Genomic DNA, 26,645 nt, shown 5'->3' with positions numbered 1-26,645 from the left:
CCTCTGATTCCCTAGAGCTCTGCATCTGTTTTTTTCCAGGAGGGCACATTAATTTCTGCTGTTGCTTCTTATTAATCTCTCTGAATCATGGAGTTGGGAAATCACAACTATCTGGATGCCCTTTGGCTGTGTTTTTTCTGGGTGACAATACCTGGCAGTTCAGTTCTCCACCTGGATGTAACTGCAGGCTGTTGTTGCAGCTGCCTTAGAATTCATCCAGTTGTAAAATGACCTTTTTTGCAAGAAATTAGCTTTTGGAGGTGTCAGTTCCTTGATGCAACTTACCCTGTGGCAGCCTAGTTATTGATACTGATGTGAAAGAACAGGTTTTGCCTGGGGAAGGGGAGTTGGATCTGCATTTTAGGCTAAAGGAATGTGCACTAGGAATAATCTGGGTAGCTTTTAGAGTTGTTCTTAGGTGTAATCCTGATGTGTGCAAATTTGTTTGATACCAGTGGACTATTACTTGTATGTCACTGGAAAGAAAGGGGATTATCTGGAGGAAGCAGTTGTTCAAGGATCAGTAGGAAAAAGGGTTCTTTGAGTGTGCATTTGCAGCAGAGAAATGGACAGACCTGAGGTTCAAAGAAGCACTGGTGTTGGATCCAGGTAGTTGTACTGCCACCTCTCCATGATGCTCACCCAGTGTTGGTGAACAGTGGAGGCTGTCTTGGGTGCTACATTGTCTTGTATAAAAGTGACCCAAGCACCACATGAAAAATAAGCTTGGTTCAGGGCCACATTGTTACTGGCAAATAGGTTACTCTTTCATCTTGCTTATGTGAGTAATAGGCAGTAAAGAAGACAGGTAAAAAATGGTGAGGTTTGGTAAGATGTAGCAGAGGTGGGCACGGTGTCCAGTGTCTGTGTTCTGAGATGCTGAGCTCTTCATAGCAGGGACTGTCGTTCTGTCTGTGAGCTGTCACATGCAGCTTGCGACCACGGAAAAGAGACACTGAATTGAGTTATATCAGTGCTAAATGTGTGCAGGGAGGATATGAATGCTCTGTCAAATATAGAGTGCTGCCTCTCAGGAGGGTGAGTTGGAAAGAAAGAAGGTAATGTGAGAAAATAAGGAAAGGCTGGTTAAATGGAACAGAGCTGAATGACTAGTTATCCCCATAGCTGCCATCCATCCAAATGTAGAGCTTAATAGTGTCAGTGACCTCGCTGTGCCTTCACTGTGTCGTGGAGACTACTCACTTAATTTTTATTCCCCACCCCCCCACCCCCCCCCATCTGCTGCTAACTTGCTTTCAATCTTCTGGATGTGATCTGGCTCTGCTTGGTGACAAGCAGAAATCTAATGGAAAAATGTGGCACCCACTTCATCTCTTTCCTCTCTGCCAAGGATAAACATTCCTCTGCAGCTGTGCTGGCTTTGTCCTTCCATGCAATCTGTTAGTCATATGGTGTGAGAAATAGAGACCAGGCTGCTCTGATAACCTCTTAAGGAGCTTTGGGAAGGTGCCTTAGGGAGCGTCATGTCTCCTTGCTTGCTAAGTCTGATGTGTCCTGAAAGGAGGGAAGTGAACTGGTGTTGGTGGAAGCTTCTTCCCTGTAATGTAGGGGCAAAGAACAATACTGCTGATAGGCTTTAGTGGCTGTACATGCTGGCACATGCCTTTGCTGATACCCTGGAGCACTCATCTCCCAGCTCTTGTTGCAGTTGAAGTTGCCTGCAGAGGTAAGATGTGTGCTTCCTTGAGCATGAGAGGCTAATCCCCAACAGAGATGGGGAAGATCACTTGCCCTTGTTCTGTGCTAAAGATGTTGAGTACTGCCCCCAGTTTTGGATGTAAGCAGGGTTTTCAGCTGTGGCTAAATACTTTTAAGCATCTGATGGCTTGTGAAGGAAGGAAAGCATCTTTAAATTACTGGTATTTGGATCATCCTGTTTCATTTGGATGCTGTGGTATGAAGAGCTGTGGAAAAGGAGCCAGACTCTTTACACCACTGCATTATGGGAGAATGAGAGAAAATGGACATCAGCTGAAGTGAGGGAGGTTCAGACAAGTAAGAAATAATGGCTTTGCTGTGGGCATAGCCGACGACTGGAGCAGGCTGCCCAGATCAACTGCGCTGTGCTCTTCCTTGGAAGTTTTAAAGACCCAACTGGATAATGCCCTGAGTAACTTAGTCTCAACTTAGTGCTGACCTTACTTGGGCCAGAGGCTGGGCTAGAGACCATCTGAGTGCCTTCAAACTGTGTTTCCTTCCACAGCAGTCCTGGGCCCAAGGCACTTCCTTGCTCAAGTTTAAGTGTGGTCTTGCTAGGCAGTAGTCTGACCTTTGTATTTTTCATGTCCCTGTTAAACTATTGAGTCACTACTTGAGGTCACTTTGTTTTGCTGACTTTTGTTAGTTTCTGATGATCACATGGAAGCAGTGATTTGGGGTGGTTCTGGGTTGTGGGGTGTTTGGTTGGTTGTTTTTTTTCCCAGTTCTGGTTTGAATTTACTGAAGCAGGGAGAAGGAAAACCAAACTGAGCGCCAGCCATCCTGAACAAACACTTGTTTCTATGCACACGTTTTCCTGCTTGCAGCACACCTGAGGTGCACAGTGGTATGTTGCACTTGTGGTGCATAATTTTGGTTAGAATTTTCCCAAATAAAATTCTGTCTGCCTTAGCTACTTACTGCTGCAGTGCGATATGACCACAGCAGAACCTACACCATCTGTTTCATGGCTGTTTGTCTACATGCACCTTCATACCCACAAGGATTATCCACTACCTGTGTTATTTCCTTTGTGTGGCTAACCTTGAAACTGTAGGTGTGGGTAGAGACCACCCTGTGTAGCAGCTTATGTGACTTGCTTGGAGGAGGTGTTGTAGGTTTAAAACCTGAAAAATGGCCAACAAGAAAACAACCTAAGCGAGCCCTAAATGCCAAACAGATCTTTGTTCTTTCACCCCTGCAGTCCTGCAGCAAATTTTCTGCACAAGGGGAAGCTTATCCCAAAGCTACCTTTTCCCCAGTCTCCTACAGGTTCTTTTGTTGGCTTAAGTGATGTTTCAGTCTTTGTGTATGTTCTCATTTATGGAGGTTTTAGTACCCACTCACATATTTGTGTGAGCAGTAAGGAGCTGATCGCTCCTCCAGCCTTTCTTGCAGCAAAAGCAGCCATGTGACCGTTGCATTTGGGGAAGGTTTCTGATATTACAGACAGGATGAGATTTTCAGGGGGAACCAAGACTTAGAAGTTTATTACTTCTTTGCAGCCAGATACCTGTCTTTCTTGGACCTGTCCTGGCTAGCAGAGGATAAAGACTGAGGAAAATCTGACGTCTACACTGTCTGTTTTCCTACCTCCTAATACGAGCCAGTGACTGACTTTCTGCAAAACATCTGTCTTTCTCATCACGGGTGTAACTGGGCTAGTCATCAGCACTGATGGTATGTCTTGCTTGAGATACTCAGTGCTGTAGCTCCCCTCCCCTCCTCCTCTCCACCATCCCCCTCGACACAGCTGTGTGTGCTATTCAGGGCTGGGGCCGGTGTGGCGTTTGAGGCAGGCTGGTAAGCTGTCTTTTTCAGAGGGCAGGCGTAAAGCATGAAGGTTTTCTCTAGAAAGGAAGGCAAGAAAACCAAACAGACCCTGCCTACATGTGGCTCTCTGATGCCTCCTGTGCAGCCTGGTGAAATGCTGCTGAGGGCTCTCTGGGGATCTGATTGTGGGCCATCTGCCCTTCCTCTCATCGGAAAGCGTTTCCCCTCCAGACCAGTGCCTGCATGTCTGCCTGCCTTCTTCCCTCCCAGTGCCTCTGAAGGAGCTGAAGTGGAGACTTCCTGGGAGGCTTCTGCCCACGGTTACCTAATCGATGACAACAGCTCTCCAATGAGACAGGGAGTGCTAAGCTGGTGACTGCAGAAGGGCTCCAGATGTGTGAGGATGATGGGCTGTAGCCCAGCCCTTAACGTGCCCAGCCTGATTGGCCCATAGGCAGCTGGAAGGCACTGCTCAGGTGCAACTCCCTTGAAGAAACTGACATGGCAGAACTGAGCTGTGGCACTATTTTTAAGGCATGAGCTTTCTGACCCTGAAACTTGTCTCCTCCTTAAGCCTTCGTGCTTTCACAGTTTTGTTTCTATTTGCTGATTTGCTTCTCCTGGCTTACAGTGGATGCTGTCACTTATAAGAAGGACTAAAAGAAAGGAAATTCTTGCTTTCGTACTTGCTTGGGGTAATTTGTAGCTTTTCATTTGGGTGTACTAATTCAGAGCAAAGTTTTGGTGAATTCCTCATGACTATTACCAGTTTCTGCTGAAAAAGCAGCAGGGAGTCTGCTCTGGGGCTTGGGAATGTTTCTCTCTTGCTGTTGGTTGGTTCCTGGGTTATTAGAAATATGTTACAAAACCACAGGGGAAAGATGGACTTAATTTACATTAGTGTTTTTGCTTAACTACAAACATGTCTGCAAGATCAAACCCAAGAAAGAAGTGGCATTGACCTTGAAAGCTGTGCAGTTAATGTCTTCGTTTCTAAGAATGAAAACTAAGGCCTATCATCTCCAGAAAGTGTTTTTTAGCTTTAATGGAAAAGATCTGGAAGGGAGGCATGCAGGCAGCCCTCTCCTTGGTACCTTTCTTGGAAATGATTTCTAGCAAGATGAGTTGGGGATGGAAAAACCTGCGTGGTTTTAAGATGTGGCTTCGGTGTTTTAGAGGGATTTCCTGCGGTATGGTACCTGGGATAGAGCTACAAGGAGCTGCTGCACTCACTTGATTTTGTTCCAGATTTGCAGGTATTTGAAGGGAAAAAGGAGGTTGGAAATACAGGCAAGAAACAAGAATCTGCAGAAACTTGCATTGCTGAAGCAGTTATTAGTGCAGGAAGGTATAAAATCTGTGTGTCAAAGGAGCCAGGGTTGTGACTATGGATGGCAAATTAACTATGCCACCGCCATGGTGCTGATTAAGGTATTGAAAAGTGTGATTTGGGGAGATGCATGAGCCTGGGGGCTTGTGAGGGTCAGCAAGCTAGAGTTTGCCTGTGGGCTTTTCAGTTCTTGACACCTGGATGTCTGAAAGAGAGGCTAATTTGGGAGATTTTGAAGACCAATGAAAGTAAGGGGTTGGAGTAGCAAGTTTATGAGGAAATATTAAAAACACTGAATGTGTGTTGCTTTGACAGGTGTTTCGAAGAGGATGTGGAAGTGATATGGTCAGTTTGTTAAGCTGACATTAAAGCTATATGAAACTTTCTCAGTTTCATATGATGTATATAGTATAATTTTCAGTATCTTCACCAGAATAGAGTCTGCAAGAACTTTGGATACAGCTGTGGTTCTCATAACACACATAATTAATATCCTTGTACTCACAGCAAGATCCCTTCAGAGCTTTGTGCTTGGAATAAAATGATCATTGCCATGAAGGGGATTGTGAATCTTAAGCTATCATGCCATTTGCTTTTTAAACTGCTCACATCCTCTGAAAATACCTTTTCTCTTTTTGCCCCAAGTAGTGCTTGCAGGTTAAAGCAGCATGAAAAGAATCAACGTGAAGTAGAGGGGGGAGCTGATGGTGATCAGCTAAGAATATACAAGGGGAAAAGACAGTGTCGGTAAGTGTAAGGGTAAAAAGAAGACTTTTTCATGGTATAGTGTGTAAATGAATCATTAGCAGTAGTTGGGTTAGAAAACTTCTTGGAACCAACAAATAAGGATAACCGAAAAATCCAGATGGGTGGAAAGGTCCCAGAGGAGAAGTTTGGCTTGTTGACATGGATTTTCATTGAGTCATGGCTTCATGAGGAAATGTCTGAAAACATTCAGTTGACTAATAAAGAGTAAAGCAGAGGAAATGAAAGCTCTGCACTGGAGATCTTGGTACCAAACATATTTTAAAATGCAGAAAAGCTCTTGTAGTCAGCAAAGCCAATTTAATTCTTGGAGGTGAAAAATAAACAATTGAAAGTAAATGGAGACAGTTTCTAAGTGATTGGATATTTGTTTCATTGTACTCATTTTAAAAAAGAGTACTACAAAATGTGTGAAAACTCAGGGTTGACTCAAAGCTGTTGCTGATGGACAGTTGGTGTCAGGATGGATTTCTTGGACCCTGCAAAAAGGTATCAGACAGGCGGCTTCTTAGCAATTTCATCCATGATCCAGAAGCAAAGTTATTTGTCTAGGAACAAAAGATGTGTCTGTACCTATGGGACAGGTGAATGTGTGCTGGAAAATCACAGTATCACTAAGGTTGGAATGGGACTTGCAAGTTGGTCTGGAGCTCAGAGTATACAGGCGATGCCATGTGCTCTGCTAAGCTGATTCTGAAGAACAAAGATTGATTTATTTTAAATACAAAATCCATGTTGCTCAAAACAGTTTCTCAATTTAGCTTCACTATAGAGTGTTGGTGAAACCAGTTTAGAATAAACCTTTATTTATTTAGAATAAACCAAACCAGGTTAGAAGAGACCTTCAAGATCATCGTGTCCAACCCATCAACCAATCCAACCCACCCAAACAGCTAACCCATGGCACCAAGCACCCCATCAAGTCTCCTCCTGAAAAGCTCCAATGACGGTGACTCCACCACCTCCTTGGGCAGCCCATTCCAATGAGCAATCACTCTCTCTGTATAGAACTTCTTCCTAACATCCAACCTGAACCTCCCCTGGCGCAGCCTGAGACTGTGTCCTCTTGTTCTAGTACTGACTGCCTGGGAGAAGAGACCAACATCCACTTGTTTACAACCTCCCTTCATGTAGTTGTAGAGAGTTCTACCACACAGTGTCTAGTTCCTGAAGTTCAAGTCTTAAAAAACATACTAAGTAAGTGGAAAATGTAATGAAAAAGGGGAAAAAAAAGCTAAAAATATGCTTGAGCTGGGAAAAAAAGATTTATTTCTCAAGCTTTGTAGCATACCTATGTTCTTTCCTGGCAGTTATATTTTGACAAAGGACAAGGTATCAGACCCTATTAAAGGGTATCTCAGGGAATCATAGAGGATTTGGACATGTGAAAAGGTTGAATTAGGAAGGTTTCGTTGTCCTTTCTAGCTTTAAATGCTGTAAGACTTCATTGCTGGGCCTGTTGAGTCCCTGCAAGGCAGAACATACAGCAGCACCCTGTGTGACTCTAAACTGTCCAAATGCATCACAGCTTTTGGTCTTTCTCCTAAACTGCACTGATAGCAGTGAAGTTTAAGTAAATGCCTTCATCTCTTCGAGCTATTTTGAACTGCTTGTGTTTATCATGACAGCTCTCAGTGCGTATAAAAGGGGACAGCGTGCAAGGCGTGTGGGAAAGGGTTTGGTTTCTGGTAGAAAAAGGCATTTGTCCCAAAATAAAAGGCCACCTTTAAGTATGTTCCTTCTTGGAGTCGAGTACCAAAGGTGGCCTTGTATTCTGTGTCTTGGACAGACTGTCTAAAACATAGCTGAGCAGTGGCAGGTGTCCAGGATCTTCTTCACTAGCAGGTGAGAGAAGACAGAGAAAAGGAAGAAAACAAAACAGTTAGGATGTGGTATGAGTTAAAAACCAATGGGCTGGACATTTGAGGAGGTGGGATGAATACCTAGGCAAAAAAAGAAAGTTTCTAACTTTCATTTTAAAGGTAGAGGTAGTTAAAGGTGGCAGCTGGTCTGATTCCAGCTGTACCAATGGTACTAACTTCTACCCCAGATTTTGTCAGTGGTAGGTTGTTGTTACCTCTCTGCCTTTTCTGTCACAATACCACAAGTATGTGCTTTTCTGCAACCACTACTTGAGGAAACTTAAAATTCATTGCCTGTGGCAGGCCTTAACTTATTAATGGCTATCCAGAACTTCTGCAGCATTTTAATGAGCCTGGTAGTTTGTATGTGATGCAGGGTCAGTCTCCTTGTAGTTTACAGGAGTCTCGTGTTTAATTTTGGCACACAACTGGAGTCAGGAGGAGGAGAGTACCTGGGATGTTTGGGAAGGGTGAGTCATTTTTCCTCCTTGACATACTCAGTATTAGGTAGCCAGCAGACAGAAGATGCTGCCTTAAACTGCTTCCATGGTATGGAACCTTCTCTAGTGGTAGTGGTGTTTGGGTTTTTATTTGCAATGTGCTAGAGGGGAAAAATACTTTATTCAAGTGTAGCATGGACAGCAGATGTGGCTTGAAAATGTCTGCAAGCTGTGTTGCAAATGGAGCAATCGCCACAGAGTGCTCAGCTTCTCTAAAGCAGTGTTGCTGTCCTTTTGGCATGGAGTTCCCAGCATGCCTGGGATACATCTGGTGTGGCAGGGAGCTGCCGTGCTCATGAAACGGCCTCCTTCTGACCTGCTGCTCAGTATTTGGTGTCTCCTGGAGAAGCACTGACAGTGGGTCTTAATGGGAATGAAGCTGCTCAGCTTGATGATCCTGACAGGCTCTGCTGGGTTTGGTAGGAGAGGCTGAGGCTATGTGTGTGGCTGGGAGTCACCATTCACACCTGTCTGAAGACAGAATACGTGAGCAACCCTGCTGGAGCAGATGACCACCTTCGCCATTCTGCTGTTGAAAGATAACCTGCAGTGGTGGAGCAGCAGTGCAAGGCAGACAATGTTTTAAACTGCGCTAGATGCCTAGAGCCTGGGTATGTGCATAGCCTGCTCCTGGGTCTGACACACAGCAGGTTTATCTTCACAAAGCTGCCTTACCTCATTTCTGCTTGGTGCATGTAGGGAAGCTGAGCTCCTTGCAACAGCAGACACTGCAGCATGCGATTAGCAGGCTAGGAGCAGATCTGTTGGACCAGATGTGCCTTGTACAGGAACCGCATGGAGGGGTGATTCTATTAGTCTAGGCTGCTGCCCTCACCTCTAAAGCAGCCTCTGGGGAGTTGGACACTTGGGTTATAGCCAAGGCACAGAATAGGAAATACATGAATAAAAGCAGAACTGAGGTGTCAAACTCTTTTTCACCTTTTCTCCCACACCCCAGCCTATGAAGAGGGAGTGAGATTTTGTAAAAGATCCTGACTTTTCAGAGTGCTGCTAGAATACCTTGGAGGGGACTTTCTTAATTGGGGCCTTTTAAGGCACTTTCAGGCAGGTGTCCCAGAAATCTCAGTCCACACTTCTGTGTATATTGCCAACCAGAGGCCTGCTCTTTGAGCTAGGCAGGCTGTGCTCTGTCAGTTTAGTCTAGCAGCAGGAAAGGAATGTGAGTCAAAGGCCTGAAGCCAGTGAGCAGATGCTGGAGAAAATCTGAACCAAGTAGGGGTGTGAAGAAACCTAGAAGCAAATGGGGCTAGGAAATGTACTTGTGCACAAACAAGCCATGACTTCAGTGGTCTGCAGTAAGTACCAATGTCTTTTATGGCTGGGCAGGACTGGTGCCGGGAAGTGGCTGGTTCAAAGGCTTAGTCACCAGCAGATGCTGCAGTGTCTGTGAGCTTTAAGGTAGCACTGTGGCTAGCTAAAATGTCTGTGCAATGCTTTGCTTCAGAGATCTTGCATGGAGATACTTGAAACATCTCAGACTGCAGTGAGTATTTGTGTGATAATTTGTACTCATTCAAGTGCTGATCACTTCCTCAAGGTTTTGGAAGGGAGAAGGGCCTCGTGTAGAAATAGCCCTGAGATTAGAAATAGCTTGGTGCAGTGTCTCGTAGCAGCAGGGAGGAGATAGCCTTCATGGTTTTCTTGTCTTTAAACAGATGGTCAAGGATTTGTGTAAAGTACAAGGGCACAATCAGTGTAACCAAGGTTTTCAGTCTCCTTACTGCAGCTCTCCACAGTGCTGTTTGTGATCCACAGACACCTAAGCCCCAGCCACCAGTAAAAATACAAAACTATGCTGGTCCAAAAAGTGATAGTGAGTCATGACATGCCCATACAATGCTACAGGCCTGGGGAAGAGTGGCTGGAAAGCTACCTGGTAGAGAATGACCTGGGGGTGTTAATCAGCACTCATCTGAACATGAACCAGCAATGTGCTCAGGTGGCCAAGAGGGCCAACAGCATCCTGGTCTGCAGCTGGAAACACATGACAAGAAGGACTAGGAAAGTGATTGTCCCCCTGTACTCAACACTGGTGAGGCCAGTTGAGGTGCTGGAGTGGGTCCAGAGAAGGGCAACGAAGCTGGTGAAGGATCTGGAGAACAGGTCTTACCAGGAGTGGCTGAGGGAACTGGGATTTTTTAGTCTGGAGAAGAGGATGCTGAGGGGAGACCTCGTTGGTCTCTGCAACTACCTGAAAGGAGGTTGTAGTCAAGTGAGGGTTGGTCTCTCCCTCACTTGTTACTAGGGAGAAAAGAGAGGAAGTGGCCTCAAGTTGCAGAACAGGTGGTTTAGATTGGATATTCGAAGAAACTCCTTCACTGAAAGGGTTATCAAGCACTGGAATAGGCTTCCCAGGGAGGTGGTTGAATCACCATCCCTGGAGGTGTTTAATCCGCTGCTAAGGGACACAGTTTAGCAGTACCAGACATGGTAGAGCTAGATAATGACTGGACTTGATAATCTTAGAGGTCTTTTTCAACCAAAACAATTCTGTGATTCTATATTACTTTTCCTAGAGTGTGCTGCCAGTCAATTTAGCTGTGGAACCAGCACAGACCTGATTCCTTCAGCACTGCCTATTTCTTCATGGCTTGGTTGAGGGGAGAGTGCTTATGTTGCATCGCTTTTTCAAGCCTCTTGGAAGCTCTGTGCAGCCCTGCCTGTTTCCAGTTAGTGATGCAGTATTTCAGGAGATTGAGCCAAGCCAAACAGGGATGTTCCCACTTAGGGAGTGAACAGTGGAGCCTCTATGCTAAGACCTTACTGGCAGTGTACGGACCGGCACTGTATCTAAGTGCTGAAGATCTGACTTAACTTCTCAGAGTCCCTTTAGCAAATAATCTTTCTGTCCTGGTGGTGTTGGGAGTGAAGGATGGAGAGGTTTTTCGTCCTTCTCTGACAGTGGGGGAAAACAAGGTTGCAAAATGTTTTGCTTTATAATTTTATGTGAGGAGCAGCTCTCTTCTCCACTGTTGTCTAGTGCACAGTCTCTCAAATTAGTGGAGAGGCTCATATGAAAACGCACAAGTTTAACAGCTCTGGGGAGTAAAGAGCTTCTAGTATTTATTGGGAAAGGTTTATAGTCATAGGACTTGTTGAGGGAGTCCAGGGAAGGGTAGAAAGAAGTAGGAAAGCAACTGAGAAATGTGTGTTGTTTCAGCCAACTCCTGCCCTAGAAACTATGCAGTGCAGGAGGGTGCTCCAGGCTGCTGCAGAAGGGTGTCACTTGTGCTTCCTACCTTTCTGGTGGACCATGGCTGTCTTGTGGAGCATATGTTGTTAAGTTTTCATGTATCTGACCCAGGCCTACCTGTAGTTAACAAATAATTTTAAATATGAAAACCTCCTCCATTTCTGAACTGAAGTGTGGAGTGCTCTTCAAGGGATTCAAACTGAGGGACAGGAGCAGTGCAAAGACTAGACAACAGCCAGTTTGCCTGAATTCAGGGGAAAAAAATAAGGAGGACTCACTGCTTGAGGAAGAGGTTTAAGAAAGTAGAAACTGTCTGCAATCTCACTTAAAACAGGAATTATCAGTAAAGGAGGCTGGATTTCTCTGATTTCATATTTCTACTACATGTGTGTGGAACTCAGAAACAGAATCTGTATGTACAAATCGTGTTTGCTTTTATCTTTCTCTGGCAGACACCATGCCGTGGTGTGTATTGATGCCACTTCAGGAAGCTGGGCCTGCTCGTCAGAGGCACCTCTAGGAGGTCTGCATTGCTTGCGTTGGTCAAAAGCTGTCTCATGAAGTATAGAGCAAGCTGATTCAGCCACTTTGGCTTAGGTTCTGGCTGGGTTTATAGAGGTGAAGAGTATTAAAGGAGAGAAGGGAAAAAACCAATAAAAGATCAAGTGATGCAAAACCTCAGAAGATCCAAATACGTTTCCCTCTTCACCCGGGGAAGGAGTGTACTCACAATCTTTAAACCAGTTCGTAGTTTTTGTTGGAGGTGTGTAGTATTTTGGAGACAGTTTGTGTAATTTTGTGACAGGGTGGGAGTGCACAGTCCAAAGCAGAACATATCAGAAGGCTGCTTAATATTGTGGCATTGTGCTAGCTGGAAGTATATGTGAAGAAGAAAACGTGGAAGCATGAAATATTTGGCACTCTACTCCTGTATATGCACTGCTTAAATGTGACTTAATAACTTTATTTCTTAAGATAAAATAATCCATTTTATGATAGTTTTGTTGTTGTTGGCCAGCTCTGATCCTGCAGTGTGTTCAAACAACACAGGAAGTACACAGGAGAGGCGGATTTGGTATCTTGTGTGAGGGCTGCAGCCGTGGCATCCCAGCTTGTTGTGCTGTGTAAATTGGGAGGGAGTGATTTGTAACTTCTGAGTACATCTGTGGTGTAGGTAGGCAGTTACAGACTCGGCTGGCTACAGGAGGGCAGCTGAGTGAATATTTTACTTCAGTTGTCACAACTATATATGGAAGACCAGAAAAAAAAAAACCACTGCAGTGGTCAGGCTGCTTACCAAAAGGACTTCATCTGACTTTTCTTTTCCAAGTGCTTCTGCGTGTCTGGAGTGTTTCTGTAGTAAGCAGCAAGTTGAGTACTTTGTGTGTCTGATGGATGGTAATCGTCTGGAGATCAGTAGACACTTAGTTTGAGGCTGCCACAGGTGATCATAAATGATCACAATGTGCTTTGCCACCTAGTGTAGGTTTTGTTTATTTGTTTGTGTTTTGTTCTGTTTTTATTTAGGAACATCATATGCCAGAAACAGATGTTCCTTTCAGTAGGAACACTTGAATAGTTGTGTATTCGCATGCCCCAACACACGTGTACATTCTCTGGAGGAAGCAGCATTGCCAGTACCCTCCCAGGGCTGACTGTGGCAGTCTTGTAAGCACAGCCTGCAGGATTGATTCAGCTGGTTTATGGTAGTTCAGACAGCTGCACCCATCAGGGATTTCAGGGTTGTGGTAAGTAGCCTGCAAAATCCTACTAGGCAGTTAAATGCTGTTGCAACATTGTGAGAGACAGTATGTCCTGATCAAGATGCACTGTAGCCTGAGATGAGCTGACCTGTGATCGTTTCATGCTGATCCATGGTCTCATAAGAATGTGGAACCAGGCAATCTTCTCTGTGGAAGAGCAGTTAATCCTGGAGGTGTTACAACTGTGCAATGCAGACTCAAATAAGATGCCCAAGTCAGTCTGTGTTCTCTCCTCATATGATCATGGGATGACAGTTTAGTGAAATTGGTCTTCGAAGTGCAATTCCACACACACACAAATTGTGAAGTGTTTGACAGAACTTATTTTTTTCATCCTTTGAATGTAAGAAGGATTTATTAATTGCATGGAACCTTTAGACATCTATTCTCTGTACTAGTTTTGTTTTTCCTTGGGGCTGAAGATGGAGCATCTGTGTTCCAGCCTTGGATACACAGAAAAACAGATTTACATATCCCAATGCACAGAGAAGTTCTTACATTTCCAGTTCCAGCTGCTGCTTTGTTTTCTTAATGGAAGTGCATTTTCCACTGTGGTTCAGTGAAGTTCTGTGGACTTGATCTCACTGAGAATGAGCTAATTGTTGCAGTTCAGTCACAAACTATGTCATTTATAATACCTGTAAAGGGAGCAGTGCTCAGTTTGTAGGGAACAGCAGCTACAAGGACATCTATGAAGTTCTTCCTAGCCACTGATCTGACTTTTGCTCCAGGAAGAAAACTCCTTTTGATTAATGGTACTCCTGTTAAGAAGGTTTGCTAATCGGTTTGCCTTGGTGACAACCAAAGCCTGAGCAAGACAGAGGCAGCCCCGTGCATGAAAGCTGGTCTCTTCTGGTAGCAGCATTGGCACAGAAGTAGGCTCATGTAGGTGGCAGGTTTGTAAGCAGATGTGAGCAAACATCTCTCTAGGGCAAGCCATGCAGGATTTGACTAGACTTAGCCCCACTGTCCATGTTTGTACTACTTCCTGTGAATCAGAATGACACCTTCTTTGGCATCTTTTGGATTTGGTGACTTTATAATGAAGGAATCCTGGAACAATCAAGATTTGTTAGCGTGTGGCAGCTGGTAGAAAGACCTTGGATGCAGCACAGTCTAAGATGCAATTCTCTGTGAGGCAGGCTGCTGCTTTAAGCAATGCAGTTTTGAGAAGTGTCAAGAAAAAAATGCCATCTTCCCTGGGAAAGCCTCTATTGTGCACAGTTCCATGCTTGGGCTGCTGACGTGCAGCTGTTACAAAGCTGTGGAGCCTAGCTGACCCTTTGCATGAGGTTTATCCTGATTTGCCAGACAAGTCAAAATTAAGATGGGAAAACAAGAAATTAACAAGTGACTTTGGTTTTGGCTAGGTGTGCTCTGATGAGAACCCTGTCTGGCCCCTTTAGATTTGCCAGTATAACTGAACTTGATGTAGTTCCCTTGTACTGCTCTGCCAAGGTGTTCTCTGTTATCTTGAATGGCAGACTTAAAATTCACCTTGATAGAACTGGATTGGAGCCAGAGATGTGGAAATAAACTGTCCTCTCTGAAGGAACAGTGACCTCTGGGAAAGATGGTGACTTCTCTTGAGCATGAGTAATAATCCAGCACAGTTTGTGGCAGAAAGGCAACATTTCTCTGCAGGTTATGTCCATTAAACATTTCTATCTCAAAATTCTCAATGACCTGGCAGCAGTAGGATCTTCTGGGTGATGGTCTTTTGTGTGGCATACTGATGTATTGTGGGTTGCTGAGAAGAGGCTGAGACAGCTGAACCACACCTTTTGGTGAAACAGATAGGATGTAAGGGCAGGGTGTAACTCCTTTTGCATTTGCAATCTGGTGTGATGGCTTCAAACTCAATTTTGCAGTTGGAACGTGCTCCTTTGTGGTGCTCAGTCTGATTTTTAATGATAGAGTTGGCAAATCTGTGTAGTTTGCATGTGACTTTGCCAGAACCTGCTCAGTTTTCAAGATGTGCTCTCATCCATTGCATATGGGCAGCATTTAGCCTCTTGAGCCTTAAAAGAGATTGCCAAAGCATGTTTCATAGTTTGATAAGGTTATAGCACTCATCCCCACATGCTGAGTTTTCAGGCACGTTGGAGTTTTCTGAAATGTGTTCCTTCATTTTGTTCACACTGGTTTGTGTCATCTGGGAGCCCTACTTTCTCCACCACTGTCACCTGAGAAAACTGATGTCTCAGAGTTTGAGAAAACCCAAGTGTTAGACAGAAATGAGGGTGTGAATAAGACTGTGGTCATCTAGCCTAGACGGTTAGGCGGTTGAAGCCTAAGAGTGGGCAGGGAAGCTATTAGAGTCATAGAATCACACAGTATCACAGGATCAGCAAGGTTGGAAAAGACCTCAAAGATCATCAAGTCCAACCTGTAACCAAAGACCTCATGACTACTAAACCATGGCACTAAGTGCCACATCCAATCCCCTTCTGAACGCCACCACCTCCCTGGGCAGCACATTCCAACAGCTAACAACTCTCTCCGTGAAGAACTTTCTCCTCACCTCGAGTTTAAACTTCCCCTGGTGCAGCTTGAGACTGTGTCCTCTAATAAAGAACTCCCCTCGCTCCTCTCCCCCACACACTTAAAAGCAGAATGAAGGAAAGAAAAAAGACAAAAAAAAAAAAAAAAAAAAAAACCAAAAAAAAACAACCACCCAAAAAAGAAGCAACCTCAAAAAATAGCCAGCCAGGACAGACTGAGACAGTGGAAACAGAAGCCTGCAATTAAAAAAAGCTGCATGCGCTCAGTCCCAGACATTCCTGCAGCAGCAGGCTCCCAGCACATTATCCAGGCGGGCTGGACCCTCGCCAGCCCCCGCCCCGGACAGGGGCTCTGCCGGGGAGCTGCTGACGGATTGGGGTGGGCTGAGGTTATTGCTTTTTCTCTGCAGGGCAGTGAAAGGGACTTTGCAAGGTCCTGCTTCTGCTCAGAAATATCTCACTGTCTCTGTCTCTCTGAAGGAGGAGTGAGCCTCATAAACCTGTCTGAAAGGGAAATGGGGCGCAGCTCCCCTCCAGCAGGGACCTCGCCACTGCTTCATGCCCCATCTCCACAGTCCCTGCTCTGTGTGCCTACGGCAGAGCTATTTTACAACAAATGTCTCTGTGTTTCATTTTGGGTTGGTGGGGAAGGAGCACCAACAGTCGGGCTTTTGCGGCCCTGAGACCACTGAGCCTTGCATGTGTGTGTAACTTCTAACCAAAACTCACTGAATCCCTGTGGGTTTATTCTACCAAAGGGATGGCGTGAATCCAGGAGGGGTTTAACACATTGGTTACCCACAGTTATACATGAAGTGTAACAGCAGGGCTGGGGCTCTGGTGGGGTGAATTGTGAGGATACCCTTGCCTCTTTCTGAGAAGCAACTCTGTGTCTGTGCTTTGGACCTGAAATAGTAGTCCTGAAGTCTCTGTGGCCACATACTTGGTCTGGCTTTAGTTGTTTCCAAAAGGCAGGTTTTTCCAAGAGCAGTGTTGGGTAGAGAAAAGCTGTATTTACTTAATTTATTAAAATAAATGGCTTAGCAGCGCAGCTCTTGGTGTTGCTCTGATGGCCAAGGAAAGGTGAACAGCTCTATCATCGGGGCACTACGAATCTTTTAATATGAAATATGTGTTTTAAAGCATGCCCAGTGCCAGCTGTGGCAGGGAAACTGTGGTACAGCATTGCTTTCTCATGCTGCTCCCTCCTATTGTCCTTCTTGCATCTTTACTGGAGGCTGCCATGGGGAGGTACCCAGGCCCTCCAGACCACTGTTTTAGCTTACATCACTGAGGAAAGCGAGTTGGGTACCTTGTCCTCTCCTGTGAACAAAAATGGCTGGTGTGAAGGTCTGCTTCTCTCATCATGAGGGAGCCATAGTCCTGCAGGGAGCCAGAGGGCAATGTCATCTTAAACCAGGGCCATTATTCTGGATTTTTTTTCCCCCCAGAACTTGTTTAACTGAATTTTCAGGCAGAGGCTGAAGGTGCTCTGAGTGGCCCTTGGCAAAATGTTATCCCTTTCCCCACTATCCCCAGGGCCCTTCCTATTGCAGGCAGCATGCTCGTGTGGCAGCATCAACAGAGTTCTGAATGAGGTGAATTACTGCAGGAATTTTTCCTGCTGTAGATTATTTTGCCAAGGATGAATCTTGGGTATTTCAGCAGAGGTGGCTTACTTGTGGCTGTTCCTGCACTGGTTACTCAGGTGTCCTCCTGCTTTTGGAATATGGGAAGAGTCATTGCCATGGGAAATTAAGTATTGAAAAGCAAGATAATGACTTGTGTACATTCCTCTCCTGCTCCCTAGTTCCTCTTTCCTGCCTGTCTCATCACTAAAGGCTTCAGCAGGTCAGTATAGTGTTTCTTGTAAGTACTGGCATGGAGCCTCTCTGTAGTCCTCCTTAGATGCTTGATTTCTTCCCTAAACAAGGCACCACCTTCAGAGCACACCAGGAAAACATCTGAATATGTGCATCCCTTAGCAATGAGAGATTTCACACTGTCTGTCTGGGCATAATGCCTATTTGCTTGTTACTGCTCTGATTGTCCCTCTTGGAGGTGTATGGTCGTGGTATGTCCGTACGTGTGGCCTCTTTCTTACCAGCAAAACTGTCTTGAATACGAATTGTTACACATCAAAAAAGACTGCTTCTCAACATGCATTTCTATTTACTCCTTGAACTTTTATAAATGGATTTGCATCAGAAACATACAAATCACCTGCTTAAATAAAAATGGCTAGAGTGCTAAACCTTTAAAAGCATATCAGATTGTCACTGGTTTTAATAGTTTCATTTTAAGTGGGGAAGATGCGGTTTGAATTACTGTTAGCATGGGCATCTGGTCTAAATCATTTTACATCTTCTGTCCTGACCTTTCCTGACTGACTTAACAGATTGTGTCAAAAGAGGAATAGTTTTAACTGCTGCTACATGAGCCAGAGATGGGAGCAATGTAGACAGAATGGGGGAACTGGTGATGTCTTCTGTGCCTTCTCCCCTTTCCCACTTGCCTGGCAACTGACAAAATAGCACATATAATGTTTATACTGAAAGTTTAAATGGTCCATTTAAATGTCTATTATCTCCATCTGCTTGCAGGCTTTTCTGAGTGTGGTTGGCTGTCCCTACAATGCTCAAACTGGAATAATGTTTAACTGGATCCTTCTGTGGAACAGAGTTTATTAGGTCTTTCTGTACCATGGTGGAGTGGGCTCATTTTACAACATGCAGCTCTGGTGGACCTTTTGAAGTTTTATTAGCTGGTTTTTATTGCAATATTGGAAAAATTAAATGACTGATAGTGAGGAAAAAACTGACAGCTGTTCTTTCCAAAAGAAGAGTTGTTTCTCCTTGAAGTCCGTGTGTGTGTGTGCTAGCAACTTGCTGCCATTACAGGACAGGTAGAATTGAGCTTATGGAAATCCCAGAAATGCTGTGTTCCCATTTGGCATAAGTGCCAACCTTGCTCATTTTATCTCTTGCTGAAGATCAGACCTCCTGAGCTGTCTGGAGCCACAACTGTTGGTAGAATCAGAGCACTGATTTTTTTCAATCTCTTCTTGTTTTTGCACACCTAACAATTTTCTGGGGAAGTGTGCAGTCCCTGCAAACAAACTTTCTTCACATTCTTTAGTTACCTTTGTTACCCCTTGCAGAGCTTGCAACCAGAAAACAAAGAAAGAAGGGAAAAGAAAAAAAGAGAGAGTGTGCTAAGCAATTCTGAAGAACTGACAATTTTAATGTTGTCAAGTCTGAGTCTTTGTATTGGTTCTGCATAAGACAGGATCATTATGAACCATGACTTACAAGATCTTCATAGAATTTTGATGTAACCTTTGGACAAGAACACAGGCAGTATCTCCATGTGTACATTATGAATATGAAGCCATTTTAGTCAGAAGGATGTCAGACTGCTTTACACATGAGCATTTGTTCTAGAATGTTAATGAATAAAAACTCACTGTGGTTTTTATGAGCTTTTATTTGTATTTTTTTATGGAAGCTTAAGATACTCAGTGGTAACCCCCAGAACATCAGGTGCCACTTTCAATTCATTGGGGCAAAGCTAGATCTTTTCCCATACTGATGCATGAGAACTTGGTTTTGTTTCTTTAAATGAAGATGAATTTCAGCGGCATGAGGTCAGTATTGTTGCCTGCAGCCAGCTCCAACCCCCACAGGAAGCAGCAGTTTCAGGATTGTTTCTCTTTTTTTTTCCCACATATATATATTTTAATTCTTAAGGAACCTTCCTGCTGTCACACATTTGTTGGTGCACCTTACGCAACAGTTTGCTGCGTAAAATCCACTGCAAGTTTCAAATTCCTCAAGAGTCCCCCAGCGTTTCGCTCTCCCTTCCTCCCAGTCCAGATGGTCTGTAGCAGATGCTCATCCGAACTGTTCTGCAGCCAACAGCACCGTACTAAAAAGCTGATCTATATTTAATACACACAGACACACAGGCATGCACACACACACATATAGATCCCTGTGCGTGTATAGCCTTAGCTGGCTCTGGAGTTACGCACTGCTGATAAGCAGTACAAGGTTCCCCGGATTATTTTTCTGCCTGTGTACCTGTGTTTCCCTGGAGCTGCTCAGGCTCATCTAGCTCTGGGAGTGTGTTTTTCCTCTCCTCACATGCTACCTGCTTGGGGGGCAGGGGGGACTGTGCTAGCATGGAGCTTGGCAGCCAGGGTTTAGAGGCTGCAAAGAAGAGATCAAGACACCTGCAGTATAAATGCAAATGGTGCTCTCTGAAGTCGCTCCTTCTAGGCCTTGGCACAGTGTCCAGCACCGTGCCCTGCAATAAGGGGCTCCCTCTACCTCCAGCTCTGGCGTTTTGATGATCCAAATAATTTTGGCACGGAAAGTGATGCAGTCTTCCATGATTTTACCCTTGAAATCCCTTGTGACAGGAGTCTGTCACTTCATTACTGCCCTTCAGCACATAGAATGAAGAGAGGCAAAGGGTACCTTTGTGCCAGAGGCTGAGAGGCCCATGCTCACTTGGGCAGTGTGGGACAGCAGACAACGTCTTCAGCTTCTGACTGGCTCTCCAAAACCACAAAGCCATATTTCTTTCCTTGTGATCTTGACAGCACCTGGAAAAAAAACACTCCCCCCTACTTCGTTTAAACTCTGGGGTGATAGCTACAAAAGCAGGTCCGAGGGGCCCTCTCAGTGCTCCTGCTATGCTGATACTGTGATACTATGCTAGCTAGGTGCTGGGACAGGCACACACACCCCCACACTGGGCCTCTCCCTCCCTTCTCTGCCTGCTCTCTGGGCACTCTGTTGCCTCAGAATAGCTCAAGTAGATCTTGGCTGCAGTTCGCAGGGTTCTGAGCTAACGCTGGCTGGGGTAGCGCAAATGAGTGATTATGTGTGCTTGTGCTTGTGCAATGTCTGAAATGTCCCTTGCCCAGCTCTATCCCCAGGATGCTGGCAAGCTTTTTTGGCAGTCATAGGAGAGTCGTCTTCTGCACTGCACAGCAGTGCTGCTCAATATACCCAATTAATTAAATTGCAGTGCTGCAAGTGAAAGCAGCTTTGTTTGTATGTCGGTGTTGGAGAGATGGGAACTGGGAAGATGCTGTGCAGGAGTGCGTGTGTGCTGGCTGGAGGCGTTGGCTAGAGCACCCTTCTGCTTTAGTGCCAGAAACTCACGTTGCCTGGTGGGGTTAATCTTGTAATTAATCTTTAAAATGTGATGAAACTTCTCCTTCCCTTCAAACGCTCTCTCTCCTTCCTTTCTATCAGCTGCTTGCTTTTAATGATTTTCTATATCAAGCTAAAAAAAAAATCAGGGAACTTTTTTTGAACTTAAGAGCCCTAATTACCTTGGTCTCTGTGTGTCTGAGTGGGATTTCATGTTACATCACAGTATCACAGTATAACTAAGGTTGGAAGAGACCTCGAGGATCATCGAGTCCAACCTATCACCACAGACCTCATGACTAGACCATGGCACCAAGTGCCACATCCAATCCCCTCTTGAACACCTCCAGGGACGGTGACTCCACCACCTCCCTGGGCAGCACATTCCAATGACGAATGACTCGCTCAGTGAAGAACTTTCTCCTCACCTCGAGTCTAAACCTCCCCTGGCACAGCTTGAGACTGCATCCTCTTGTTCTGGTGCTGATTGCCTGGGAGAAGAGACCAATCCCTTCCTGGCTACAACCACCTTTCAGGTAGTTGTAGAGGGCAATGAGGTCAACCCTGAGCCTCCTCCAGGCTAAGCAATCCCAGCTCCCTCAGCCTCTCCTCATGGGGCTTGTGCTCAAGGCCTCTCCCCAGCCTTGTTGCCCTTCTCTGGACACGTTCAAGTGTTTCGATGTCCTTCTTAAACTGAGGGGCCCAGAACTGGACACAGTCCTCAAGGTGCAGCCTAACCAATGTTTGTGTTTATGCTCTTTCTCAGTTTTAAGAATGAAGTAACTTTTTTTGGCATCTGTGCTATGGGCAGTCTTCTGCTGCTGCATACTTGGCATTTGGAAAGGATGATGGGCTGTGGAGGAGATGCCCAGACATGTGCAGCTTTGCTAACTAAGAGACATTGTAAGAGACGTGGAAAAGAGCAACTGCTAAACGACTTCTTTCTAAGTCAGTGTCTCCATGTGGAAGCTTCCTTTTAATTCCCCCCCACACACGCTGGCATTCCCCTCACTTTGCCTGGGCTTGTGGGGAATCTTCTGTCTCCCATCACCTCTGAAATCAGCCATTTATCAGATGTGGTTTGTTTGGAAATTAAGCACGGACTCTGAAAATTATCACAACACTGTGTGCTTGTGAGTCCTTGCAGTGTGTCATTGGGCATTTACTTGTGCTTTGTCATGACTGCAGTTGTCCCTCTATTCTTGAGGAGCAGATTACTACCAAAAGGATAGGGAATGGTTTGTACTCATGGGTGTTGCTGTCTTTTCAATGTCTTGAGTAAGAAACTCTGAAGTCCAGTGCAAGCCTGCCAAACTTCTCTGTCACCCTCTCCCAGCTCTCTATTGAGGTGCAGCTCTTGGGGTGAAGGCAAGTGGTAAAGGTTCCCTCTCCCAGCCAGTGTTCGTGTATCTGCAGCCTTTGCCAGCCCACCCTGGGCATGGGAGGGGAAGCTGACTCACTTGTGCAGTATGGCTTGAGATCCCAGCCTTAAAAAAAAAAAAAACACAAGAAAAGGGCAAATCCCAAAATACAAACAGCAAGGGAAGAGGCTTGCAGTGGGCTACTGCTGCAGGATGTGCCAATCACTTGAAGTTAAGAAGGAGCTGTGTTTGGAGCTTGCTTGTGGGTGAGTGGGTTGTATCTAGTGTGAACAACCTTTGGTCATAAACCTAGATTCTTGAACCGTGTGTCCCTGGCTGCTTTCCTGATAAGGATATCTAGTTATCTGCAGTATAGGAATGCAAAGCAGCATCAGCAGGTTTCCCAGCTCTGAGTTTTTATTGAGTTCTCCAGAACATGCTCCTGCTCTAGTAAACAGCCTTGTTTTGCTAAAAGGTTGAAGAAAACAATTATTATCAATTAACTTAGCCTTATGTAAATCATGGGCTATAAAGCTTCCCTAGATTATTTCCTGTTTGAATCCCTGCATATCCCTCCACTTTTCAGGAAGAATGTCTTGGGTTGAAGAATTAATGGTGTTCCTTCAATGAATGACTGGGGGTTTTTGGGGGTGTATGGATTTTTTTAAAAGCATATATATTGTGACCTTTTATAACCACAACGAATGGATTTGGCTTCAGTTTGTAAACTTAGCTGCAAGCTGGTAGAGCTGTTCCCTGTCTTAGTCCCTGTTTGAGTATTTAAAGAAAGTTCATGTTCTGTATTCATTTCCTCTTTGGTGAGCTGAATACACTGGCTTATCTGCTTTTATTTTGAGGCAGAATTTCCAGCTTCACAGTGATTCTTGTGATTCTCTGAACTTTCTCCAGTTGTTCAATACACTTTTTTGAGGAATTTGGTGATACAGAATTGGAACCTGGCTCTGGCCAGCAGTAGCTGAAGGATATTAACTTCTGATTCACACCCTTCAGTTTTCTGAGGTCCTCAGGGCTATGTACTCCGAGGTGTTCAGGGGACACAGAGCTGTGCAGCAGGTTGTGCCATTGGTGAGATGCTGTAGTGCAAAATCTGTACCTGGGGGTTGAGCTTTACAGGGCACCTTTTTATTTGTTTTTTACATATGAAACCTCAATTAAGAAACAAGCAAAACCAAAACATGAGCACATATACGCAGTTACTGCCTTCCAGGCCATCATTCACGTGCCTAGTGCTTGCAGAACCTGTCACACAGATGCTGCTTCAGCCACTTCTCTCCCAGGATCCCAAGTCATTTTCAAGATCTCTGCTTCTGATTGTCAGTCACCCGAGAGTGGTGTGGGGAATTCTGTTTGCAGCAGTAAGAATTATTATTTGTTTTGTTAACCTTCAGTCTTATTTAAAATGTGCCCCTTGTTTCTGGCTGTTTATCAGCTGCTCCCTGTTTTGGTTTTGTGATCTGACCTTTTTATTCCTTCGCTTGCTCCTGCTGAGCATGCATTATCTGCAAACTTCAGTGGTGATGACTTTTGTCTTCACAGTCATTGATAAAATAGTAGATTCTGGGGCCAAAACCCCACTGAAAACCTGTGGTGCAATCAGCTGGTTTGTGTTTCACATCTGGACATTTATCTTATTATCACACTGAATGTAGCTTGTTGATTTGGTATCAATCTGGCTTTAATTTGTATAGCACCAAGTCAGTTGTTTTGTGAGAGACAAGGTGCATTAAGCTTGTAATGTGATTAGGAAAAGAGATAAAATTTGAGAAGCTGGATTGTCAGTTATTGTTCAATTGTACTTTTAACTGTTCTGTTTCCTTCTATGAGGAGAGGCTGAGGGAGCTGGAGTTGCTTAGCCTAGAGAAGAGGAGGCTCAGGGGAGACCTTATTGCTCTCTACAACTACCTGAAGGGAGGTTGTCGCCAGGTGGGGGCTGGTCTCTTCTCCCGGGCAACCAGCACCAGAACAAGAGGACACAGTCTCAAGCTGCATCAGGAGACGTTTAGGCTGGATGTTAGGAAGAAGGTCTTCACAGAAAGAGTGATTGGCCATTGGAATGGGCTGCCCAGGGAGGTGGTGGAGTCACCATCACGGGAGGTGGTGGAGTCACCATCACTGGAGGTGTTTAAGAAGAGGCTGGATGAGGCACATGGTGCCATGGTTTAGTTGATTAGATGGTGTTGGGTGATAGGTTGGACTTGATGATCTCACAGGTCTTTTCCAACCTGGTCTGGTCTGGTCTGGTCTATTCTATTCTATTCTCCATACCTTCCCTTATTCAGAATGAACACTGACTAACTTAACTTGTTTTACTTTGATTGCCTTGTTTACACTTAAATATTTTCCTGTGATTTTTCACAGTCCATCAGTATTGTCTCATACTGAAAACAGTTTGTAGAGCTTCTCAGAAGCTCTGTTTAGTCTTTTCAGATGGAGGTTTTCTAGGTCTGCTGATTAAAATGGCCACCTTCAAGTAGCTGTTGTTTTTATATTCTCTTCTGTTATTGCTGGGATAAAAACCATTTCATTACCATCCTGTGGGATGGCTGTATCATCTGTTCTCATATAAAGAACAGTAATTCAGAACCACCCCCTCCCAGGAATATTCAATTAAACATTTTGATCTTCCTCCTTCTCCCCCCAAAGACTGCAGCCAAGTGATGGCTTAATCTATAATTAACATTCTTCTGGGTCCTGACAAACTCAGAAGCAATCTTTTTTTCCCACTGAATTGTATTATCTCTTAACTCTTTCTTGTTTTCTAGGTTCTGATTTATGTTCTCATTAATTTTTGCTTTCTTCCAGCAGCCCAAACATGTAATACTTAGAAGTTTCCATGGTAAGCAGTGTTGTTTGCTCAGTGTGGCTTTCTCTTCAACTGCCATGTTTTAGTTTTTAGGGATGTGCTGAAATGCTCATAAATTATTTACAATCAACATTAATGCTTTCTTGGTTAAAGGCCTTCTCTTAGGTTGTCTTCATGCTCTGTTTTATGGGGACAACTCCAAGACCTCTACTCTCTTTCAGACTGCAGAGCATGAGCTAGAGGAAATGTTTGTTGTAGGAGAAGGGTAGGGCTGTTGTGCTTGATGGTGCACTGGCACTGCTCCTGCAGTAGTGTGCCTCCATCTTGCTAACTCGAAGACACAGGAATCTAATGTGCTAGTTGCTACTGAGTCTCCTTTCCTGGAGTTTGCCTTTTGAGTGGGGAAGAATAAATGAGGATAAATCCATAGCAGTCACAAGAATGACCACAGAATGTTAGGGGTTGGAAAGGACCTCTAGAGATCATTGAATCCAACCCCTCTGATCAAGATCAGCTAGGGCAGGTCACACAGGAACACATTCAGGTAGGTCATGAAAGTCTCTAGAGAAGGAAACTCCACAATCTCTCTGGGCTGCCTGTTCCAGTGCTCCATCACTCTCACAGTAGAGAAGATTCTCCTTGCATTGAGGTGGAACTTCCTGTGTTGTATCTTATACCCATTGTTCCTTGTCCTAACACTGGTCACCACTGAAAAGAAACTGTCACCTTCATGTTGACACCCACCCTTCAGATATTCATAGATATTAATAAGATCCTCTCTCAGTCTTCTTGAGACTAAACAGCCCTAGTTCTCTCAGTCTTTCTTCATAGGAGAGATGTTCAAGTTCCCAAATCATCCTTGCAGCTCCCTGTTGGACTCTTCCAGTAGATCCCTGTGTCACTTCAACTGGGGAGCTCAAAACTGGATACAGTATTCCAGGTGGAGTCTCACCATGGCAGAGTGGAGGGGGAGAAGAACCTCCCTAGACCTAGACTTGATGCACTCCAGGATATCATTTGCCCTGCTGGCCACAAGGGCACATTGCTGTCACATGGATAACTTACTGTCCACTAGGACTCCAAGGTTTTTCACCATGAGTTGCTTTCCAGCAGGCCAACCCCTAGTCTGTACTGGTGCCTGGTGTTTTTCCTCCCCAGATGCAGGACACGACACTTGTCCTTATCTGAACTTCATGAGGTTCCCCTTCGCCCAGCTCTCCAACCTGTCCAGATCTTGTTGGATGGCAGCAGTGCCAGACAGGCAGTTTTAAATGGCAAGGCATAAAAGTCAGTGACTCTTGGCAAAAATATGCAACTGGTGATGAAGGAAGTTCTTGCACAACCTTAATATGCTGCTTATCTAGCATAGGTTTATTTTATCCTTTCCCAAGCACTGTGACTTTCCCTGCTCCTCCCACTGCTTGCTTTCTGCACCCTTGCTTTCTGGCTCTTGCTCCTTCAGGGTCTTCACCTGCAGCTTGTGACTTCCTTCTGAGGTCTGCTGATCTTCTTTACGGCCTGCAAGGTGATGAGTAGCTTAGGTCTCTCTTTCACCTGCTTGGGAACAAAGGTTTGAAAATGGAAGGTGCTGAGGTAGGTACAGATGAAGGATGGGGTGCTTTGTATGGGAGGCTGCTAGCAAAAGAAGCTGAGATACCTGTTCATAGGCAAATGAAGGCAATACCAGTTTGAAAATTTCCCCTGCATTACATAGACTCATGAAGGGAGAATGCCAGCACATGTTACTAAATATGTTGTTCCACTAGTCCCTGGGTCTCTGGAAAGTAGCATAGAGAAGAACTAAGCTCTAGTCTTAAGATACAGATGTTTCTATCTTCTGCTATTTTGGGTCCTGAACCTTAATC

The 26,645-nt window shown here is 44.8% G+C and overlaps 1 protein-coding gene across 1 annotated transcript in view; it reads left to right on the top strand.

The window, feature by feature from the left end:
• Nucleotides 1-26,645, top strand: part of CREB3L2 (cAMP responsive element binding protein 3 like 2) — an 85,637-nt gene that overhangs the window by 7,483 nt on the left and 51,509 nt on the right. The gene's annotated exons all lie outside the window — the stretch shown is intronic.

Source organism: Melanerpes formicivorus, unplaced genomic scaffold (assembly GCF_026170545.1).
Source record: "Melanerpes formicivorus ecotype bairdi unplaced genomic scaffold, bMelFor1.0.p_v2 SCAF_8, whole genome shotgun sequence".
NCBI classification, from domain to species: domain Eukaryota; kingdom Metazoa; phylum Chordata; class Aves; order Piciformes; family Picidae; genus Melanerpes; species Melanerpes formicivorus.
This window is presented reverse-complemented; position numbering and strand designations above follow the sequence as displayed.